We start from the raw sequence: 9,436 nt of genomic DNA, 5'->3' as shown, positions 1-9,436 counted from the left end.
ACAACCAAGGTAGGGTCAAGGATACTCCAAAATTATATCTGGACATGGCCAGAAATATGGATGTGATTTAAACCATAAAAGCCCCCCCTTTTCCACATCCTGGACAAAAGAATGGTTGCCATTTCTTCATCAGTCATGTTTCTGCTTCCTTCCCTTTTCAGTTTAGCTAAGACTCACTGAGGTCTTTACCCTCCGGAGTTATCCAGCTCAGAGTAAACCTCCATTTAGAGGGACATGTCTCCAAACCTCCTAATGTAGTTCTGAATGTTACAGCTCATCCTCTGAGAGAGCCTCTTACTGAGGTGCCGAGGCTCTCATATGCACGTCTGGCTCTTTCCAGTGAACCAGAAAGCCTGCATTCATTCAGCGACAGGTGTGTTTCTCAGGAGTTTTGTCCGAGAGAACTGACCAAGGATCCCTCTCTTCTCCCAATGTTTGCGAGTCTCTTCCAGCTCAGTGAAATTAAACATAACTAAATGATTATACAACTGAGAAAAAAATAAAAATAACTGGAATATTACAAAATGTATCTGGAAATCTGAAAACCTCATTAGGTCTCAGGATTAAAAATAAAATATGTTTTCTGATTATTTAGAAGTTAAGGAGAAAAGGCAGACATAAAATTATATGCTTCAGTCACATAAACCATCTAAACAATCCCAGAACCCCTAAAGAAATAGAAGTCATTAAAAGCCTCCCAACCAAAAAAAAAAAAAAAAAAAAGCCAGGACCTGATGGGTTTTAGTGCAGAATTCTATCGGACCTTCAAAGAAGACCTAATAGCAATGCTCTTCAAATTATTCCACAAAATAGAAACAGAAAGAACACTACCCAGTTCATTCTATGAAGCCACAGTTACACTGCATAGTCTCCCTTGGAGATGGAATGGTTTCTACCTAATCCGGAACTTTTCACAATTTCCTTTCATAGAGGACTTCATAAGAGATTTTTTCTACTTCCATCATGCTTAATGTTCCAAATAGATTTTAAAAACTGGTCGAGTGCATATGACTTTTAGCTTCAGAAGATACCATCTTGGGCGCGAACTCTGCAGACGGTCCCAAGTTCCCCAGAGGACTCTCCACGCTGCAGGCTCCCTAGCACACCCAGTATCTTGGGATCACTGAGGAAAGTTGGCCTCCAGAGAGGGCTCTGACTCTGGGACTCAGGTGAGAGTGCCATCTTGTATCCTGGGTCTCTCAGAGACCAGTCCTCGCAGGAGTGCACATGGGCCGCAGAAGCAACATAAATGGACAGGGTCCTTTCAGGCCTTCATCCTCAGCCAGGAGGCAGAGCTGAGACCCAGACCTCTGGGCTCACCAGAGGAGAGTCTGCATCCAGGGAGGGCTCTGACCCCAGGACTCAGGCTAGCTACATCCACTGGTGCAATAGTGGTGTGACTATATTGGGAGTAACCAACTCCTGTCTTCAGATTGGAGACTGGTTCCTTGGGAGGCAATATGCTCATCTGTTGCTTTAATCTTGATTAATAGTGATGTTTTGACTTCTTCCTTTCCAACTTTCATCCCCTTGATCTCCTTTTGCTGTCTAATTGCTCTGGCTAGGACTTCAAGTACTATGTTGAATAGGTAGGGAGAAAGTGGGCAGCCTTGTCTAGTCCTTGATTTTAGTGGAATTGCTTCAAGTTTCTCTCCATTTAGTTTGATGTTGGCTACTGTTTTGCTGTATATTGCTTTTATTATATTTGGGTATGAGCCTTGAATTCCTGATCTTTCCAAGACTTTTATAATGAATAGGTGTTGGAGTTTCTCAGCATCTAACAAGATGATCATGTGGTTTGTCTTTGAGTTTGTTTATATAGACGATTACGTTGATGGATTTCCATATATTAAACCATCACTGCATCCCTGGGATGAAACCTACTTGATTATGACGGATGATCATTTTGATGTGTTCTTGGATTCGGTTTGCGAGAATTTTATTGAGTAGTTTTGCATCGATATTCATAAGGGAAATTGGTCTGAAGTTCTCTTTGTTGGGCCTTTGTGTGGTTTATGTATAAGAGTAATTGTGGCTTCATAGAATGAATTAGGTAGAGTACCATCTGTTTCTATTTTGTGAAATAGTTTGAGGAGAATTAGAATTAGTTCTTCTTTGAAGGTCTGATAGAACTCTGCACTAAACCCTTCTGGTCCTGGGCTTTTTTTGGTTGGGAGACTATTAATGACTGCTTCTCTTTCTTTAGGGGATATGGGGCTGTTTAGATCTGATCCTGATTTAACTTTAGTACCTGGTATCTGTCTAGAAAATTGTCCATTTCATCCAGGTTTTCCAGTTTCGTTGAGTATAGCCTTTTGTAGTAGGATCTGATGATGCTTTGGATTTCCTCCGGATCTGTTGTTATGTCTCCCTTTTCATTTTTGATTTTGTTAATTAGGATACTGTCCCTGTGCCCTCTAATTAGTCTGGATAAGGATTTATCTATCTTGTTGATTTTCTTAAAGAACCTGGTTTGGTTGATTCTTTGTATAGTTCTTTTTGTTTCTACTTGGTTGATTTCAGCCCTGAGTTTGATTATTTCCTGCAGTCTACTCCTCTTGGGTGAATTTGCTTCCTTTTGTTCTAGAGCTTTTAGGTGTGCTGTCAAGATGCTAGTGTATGCTCTCTCTAGTTTCTTTTTGGAGGCACTCAGAGCTATGAGTTTTCCTTTTAGGACTGCTTTCATTGTTTCCCATAAGTTTGGGTATGTTGTGGCTTCATTTTCATTAAACTCTAAAAATTCTTTAATCTCTTTCTTTATTTCTTCCTTGATCAAGTTATCATCAAGGAGAATGTTGTTCAGCTTCCACGTGAATGTTGGCTTTCTATTATTTATGTTGTTATTGAAGATCAGCCTTATTCCTGATCTGATAGGATGTATGGGATAATTTCAATATTTTTGAATCTGTTGAGGTCTGTTTTGTGACCAGTTATATGGTCAGTTTTGGAGAAGGTACCATGAGGTGCTGAGAAGAAGGTATATCCTTTTGTTTTAGGATAAAATGTTCTGTATATATCTGTCAAATCCATTAATTTCATAACTTCTGTTAGTTTCACTATGTCTCTGTTTAGTTTCTGTTTCCAGGATCTGTCCATTGATGAGAGTGGGGTATTGAAGTCTCCCACTATTATTGTGTGAGGTGCAATGTGTGCTTTGAGCTTTACTAAAGTTTCCTAAACGAATGTGGAGGCCCTTGCATTTGGAGTATAGATATTCAGAATTGAGAGTTCATCTTGGTAGATTTTACCTTTGATGAGTATGAAGTGCCCCTCCTTGTCTTTTCTGATAACTTTGGGTTGGAAGTTGATTAAAATCCTATCGCAGAGGATGCCATGGGCCCCAGTTCAGAACAATATACCACTATTTTCCAAAAGAGACTTGTCCAAGTCCTTTCCAAATATTTATGATTCCACCCACAGAATACAGCCGTGCTCAACCTGCAGCAGAGAAGCTCCCTTTGCAGTGTGAGCTGGTTAATTCAGAGACCCCTCTCTGGTCAAAGTGCTAAAAACAAGTGACTGTGGTACATCCAGGCTTCAACGGAGCATCTATAGCGTTCCCCACAAGGGCCAGGAGACATCGCGGAAGAGAGAAGGAGGGGTAAGAATGATTTGAGAGCTGCAGAACGAAGAGTGCCAGGTACCTGCCCTCCAGATACAACACACCCATTATGATCATGGATGCATAGCCGCCATGGATACCTGGAGAAGATTGGGCTCTTCAATATTCCAGCATGGATAAAGGGGTTCCCTGGAAGGTCCACCTCTTTCTGAGGTGGCAATGATTTTTAATGGTTGTTGTGGGAGAGGTGCTATTTCTTCAATGGTATAGTCACTGGAGGAACAGATGAGAAGGAAGTAGGGTTCAGAGGTTAAGTAGAGAACACTAGGTACTGGGATATTGAATATAATCATAGAAAACTGTCAAAATATGTATAAGACAAATGTCTGCCACAGTACAGATTACCTTTTAGTTTTTGTTTTTGTTTGTTTGTTTGTTTGTTTGGAGACAGGATCTCACTATTTAGCCCACATAGGCCTCACAGTTATGGCTACTCTTCTACCTCAGCCACCTAAGTGTTGCCATTACAGATACAAGCTGCCACACCCTGCTGATATTTGCTATTTAGAGAATATATTTTCAACTATATTCTTCTAGGTAATCCAAGAAAGTTACATAGGATGACTCTTATTTTTACCAAGAGTAGATAGATTGATATTAAACACACTCTGTTTCTTACTAAACTGATCCTGTGTTGTGAGAACAATTTAGTGTTTCATAGTTAGGCCCCCAAGATCTATTCTCTCTCACTTTATTTTTAAAAAAAACAGTTTTAGTCATGAGTTACACTACAGTTCATAACAGCAATAAGAAGTTAAGGAGACAATTTTTAAAATTTTATAGGGTTCTTTGACTTCCTTAGTTTCGCACCAGCCCAATCCACTCTCGCGCTCTTTCTTTTCTCCCTTTCACTTGGAGGACTTCAGTAACTCAGACCACACCTGTGGATGAGATGCCTCTGTGTGGACACTCCTTTTGTTGTTTTTGTCTATAACAAATAGCTTGGCCAAGGTGCTAAATTCTGTGATAACAGTTTTTAATCCTCCCCTACTCAAAATCAGAAGGTGTTACTACAGTGTTCTCTGGAATTTTCATTGATCAAGAAATATTATCTACCTAATAGATAAAGTATCTATAATATCTTGTTTATATATTGCCTTATAAAATATAAAAAAACTTACTTATTCAGTAGCCTCACAGGCTGCCTTGAGAATATAAGCTAAAGAGATTGTTTATAAATGTCCTGTTTTATTGTTCCTTGTAGTGATTTTATTTCTAGGTGTATGGGAGAAGAGGCCATTTACGCCGACTCTCTCTCTCTCTCTCTCTCTCTCTCTCTCTCTCTCTCTCTCTCTCAACATTTTTTATTAGATATTTTCTTTATTTACATTTCAAATATTATCCCCTTTCCTGGTTTCCCCTCTGAAAAATCCCTATCCCCTCTCCCTCCCATTGCTCGCCAACCCACCCACTCCCACTTCCCAGCCCTGGCATTACTGTACACTGGGGCATAGAGCCTTCACAGGACCAAGGGCCTCTCCTCCCACTGATGTCTGACAAGGCCATCCTCTGCTACATATGTGGCTAGAGCCATGGGTCTCTCCATTTTACTGGTGGCTTAGTCCCTGGGAGCTCTGGGGGTACTGGTTGGTTCATATTGTTGTTCCTCCCATGGGGCTGCAAACGCCTTCAACTCCTAGCATCCTTTCTCTGGCTCCTCCACTGGGGACCCTGTTCTCAGAATACCCAAGATACAATTCACAGATCACATGATGCTCAAGAAGGGAGACCAAAGTGTGGGTGCTTTGGTCCTTCTTAGAAGGGGGAACAAAATATGCATGGGAGGAGTTACAGAGACAAAGTATGGAGCAGATACTGAAGGAAAGGCCATCCAGAGACTGCCTCACCTGGGGAGCCATCCCATATACAGTCACCAAAACCAGACACTATTGTGGATGCCAACAAGTGCTTGCTGACAGGAGCCTGATATAGCTGTGTCCTGAGAGGCTCTGCCAGTGCCTGACAAATACAGAGGTGGATGCTCTCAGCCAACCATTGGACTGAGCACTCTGACTCTTTATATTGTTTTTTAGGTTCCAGGGTCTCAGCTTTTCATCTGTTTAATGACTTTTCTCTGTTGATTCTTGTAGCAGAGAAATGGAAGAATTCACTTACATGTTATATGAAGCTTCTTCAAATTATTTAGCCTCAGAAAAAGAGAAGGATGGTGTCTTGGTTCACCAAAATGTTAGTAATGAATTGTGTGCATGTGTTGTGGTAAGGCTCAGAGACAACTTTCAAGAGTTGTCTCCTTCATTCTGCTGTGGAGTTCTGAACTCTGGTCATTAGACTTGGCTGCAAGCACCTTCATCTCTGAGTCAACCCGCCATGCCAGTCTCTTTGTTAAAGTATCTTTACTAGGACTCGTTGCCACATATTTGATGTCGAAAGGGTCCTCACTGTGATGTGTCTCCATAGATGGATATAGGAAGATGGTAAATACTGTTTTACATGTTCTGTTGTGGATGGGGTTAGGGTTTCTCACTAACTAACATGAAAAATCTTATAAGAAGTCGACTTCAGTGCCTTGCTTTGTAGTTTGTGCAAATTCAACCTGGAAATTGGTGCAATGGGCAGATGTTCCCTGTGTGGGACCCTATTACATTTCCAGAATAAGGATCAAGTTTTATTCCCCTTCATGAGATTCATCTCCAGAACTTAGCTGAGGATATAAGAATGAAAAATCAATATATTTTCCCTATTCTTCATTCTCAATACAACACCAAAATTCCATCTCATACTATATGTGATTTATGGTAAGTAAAATCCACAAAGATTTCTTCCCATAAATAAGCATTAATTCTCTAACATTTTTTTTAGCACAACCTCCAGTGGGTACCAGCTTGAGATTCCCTAATTCTAATTGGTCAAAATTGTCTTAGAGTTTTATTACCATAAAGAGATACCATGACCAAGGCAACTCTTGTAAAGGAAAACATTTAATTAGGGCTGTCTTAAAGTTTCAGAGTTTCAGTCCTAACGTGGTGGTAAGCATGGCAGCTTCTAGGCAGACATGGTGCTGGAGAAGGAGCTGATTGTTCTGCATCTTGATCCACAGGCAGCAAAGGAGGATAGTGTTCCACACTGGGCATAACTTGACCTTATAAAGCCTCAAAGCCCACCTCCACAGTGACATACCTCTTTCAACAAGGCCATATCTGCTAATAGTGCCATTCCCTATGGCCAAGCATTCAAACACATGAATCTATGGGGGCCATTCATATTCAAACCATCAAAAAGGACTTGTGCTGGACCAGTTATAAATTGGGTTTTCCATAAATCACTCAATGGGATCAATTTATTTGATAGTGCAGCATCAGGAAGATATTTTAATTATGATTGCCTATTCATTACAAGATTCATTAAAAGGATATTGATAAATACCTAGATGGAAGAGATGAGTTACATGGACATGTAAGAATGATTTTCAGGACTTCTGCCATTTTGTCAACCTTCTGCCTATGTATTGAGTGATCTGGAATCTCTATGAGCTCTGTTCATTTGGCATTTTCATGCAAGTTTCATTATATAGATATTATTGTTCAAACTTGAGCTCTTCCCTCCCTGGAAGATAGAATATGGTGTTGAATGTCTCCACCATCTAACTATGCTTTGGTTTTCTGTGAGACCAGCCTTCATACTGAAGCTATTTAGTGGCAGATACCATGCAGGAGAAGCTGTAGCGGCCAAGTGAGTCTCGTGGAGATGGGCCACCATTTTATACAACTGTGTTGGTGTACAGATCCAGGACCTTCATCCCAGGATTGCTTCTTGCTACTAATGTACCTTCTTATGCTTGTCATTGCTATAGTCCTCAGATATCTCTGGCTTGGTGTGATTGTGTGCGGGGAGACTCTCACTGCCTACAGCCTGGTGTGGTTACCTCCTGCTCTTTTGGGCAACTTTCCTGCACATCAGCATGAAAATTAATTTTCACAAAATATTGTTTAGAGAAACTAATAATGATTTTATGGATTTCATGATTTGCTTTAAATAGTTTTCAACAGTTAGAGTAGTTAATAGAAAGTTTGAGGAGATGGTTTAAGTTGTCTTGCCAGAAAAATGTAATAAAGTTAGAATTAAGAGTAGAATATGTCCCTTCCTTGTAGTGAGGACTGCATAGTTTAGAAAAGGAGTACAGTGAGTTTTCATGAATTGCAAGTATGTAATTGTACTGGGAAGAAATAGAGGATTGGGACCAGTTAATGATCAAAGAAAACATTCATTCTAGGGCGGGTCTGAGTTCCTGGATCTTGTGATCTAGGGATGTGGCCACAGGTTTTGGTGTGCACCATGAAAAGTCAGAGTTATGAATAAAGAGTAAATAATTCTATTATGAGTATAAGAATATAGAATAGATGATTAGCCAGTTTAGCTGAGCAAGATTTCAAAAATAAGATGTAAGCTAGATGATGATGTGTTTCTTGGTAAATACAAATTTCTTTTAGCTAAGCATAGGAAAATTTTGCTACTATAGGCTGGCTTGCTTAGAGTTGGTTAATCAGTGACAAAAAAATTATTGCTTTGGGGTTATGATGAACTTGTAGAGAGGAAGATATATGGGAAATGTTTAGTTAGGTGTGAATTTCAAAAGAAGACTACATAATCAATAATCCTGTTTTAATTTCCTTTGTGTGATGGTTTTAATCTCTTTTGAAGAATATGTTTTTGTGGTGATTGTTTTTAGAGAATATGTCCATGAGGCAATCTTTTTCTGACATAGAGAATTCTGTCTTCGCTAGTATAAAAAAGTTAAGAGAAAAAATAAAGTTACTAGTGTCAACTCATTGGAGTCTGCTCCATCCACCAATCATGTATATGTGTACATACCTATGTATGTGAAGCTGTTTGTAGCCTGCTCATTGGAACTTTGCTAATCCATCCAATATGTCTGTCTGTCTGTCTGTCTGTCTGCCTGCCTGCCTGCCTGTATATATGTATGTATATGTATGAAGTTCTTTCAAACATTCAGAGAGTCTCTTGCCAGTCACAGAGAGTACTGGACCCATGGAATCAAGCTATATTCCCTCAGAGGAAAAAAATCTGCCTGAATGATCAATCACTGACTCCATAATTTGCCCTCTTCAGTTTCCCCTGTGCTATCAGAGCTGGCCTTTAACAATTTAAGGGGCCCTCCAGCAACAAATTACTAAAGGGGCCCACAGAGACAAGACATTCACTATTCCAGATGTCAAGGACTTTAGAAGATGTATCCCAGAAGATGAGAGAGAAGAACAAATATGTTCCACAGTCCAAGCTTGGGAAATGCTCTGTGGTAAACGGGGAAATAGTTTTTTCTGCCTGGTCTAGGGATGATATTTTCCTTTACATATGGAAGTCCTCAAACTATTCCTTATCCAGTATTACTGTGGCTGCCAGTGTGTCTTATATTGTGCAGTGTTGGAAGAACTTTGATACCGAGCACCGGTGGTTTCCAAAAAAAAAAAAAAAAAAAAAAAAAAAAAAATCTCTCCACTTTTCTTTGCATTTCTTTGCATCTCTTTGTGTTTCTTTGATTGTGTCACTAAGTAATTTGAAAGGTTTGGAAGTATGTGGGTGGGGCATATTTGTCATTTTAAATCAGAGTTACTACTTTTGCTTTGCATTAAAAATTTTTCCTCTAGAAACAAATTTAAATCTTGTTAAACCGAGGTAGTTATTTAAAAAAACTGTAATAGATTTAGATGTGTGTCAGGTGGTACATAAATAATTAAAAATAGTATTCTGAGTTCATTTGCCTTTAGCCGAGTTTTCTTCCTGGGGGCCGGAGAGGTTCAGAGCATTGTTTGCTCTTGCAGAGTTCTATTTCCAGCA

This window comes from Mus pahari, chromosome 12 (genome assembly GCF_900095145.1).
Source record: "Mus pahari chromosome 12, PAHARI_EIJ_v1.1, whole genome shotgun sequence".
NCBI lineage: Eukaryota > Metazoa > Chordata > Mammalia > Rodentia > Muridae > Mus > Mus pahari.
Note: the sequence above shows the minus strand (reverse complement) of the source record.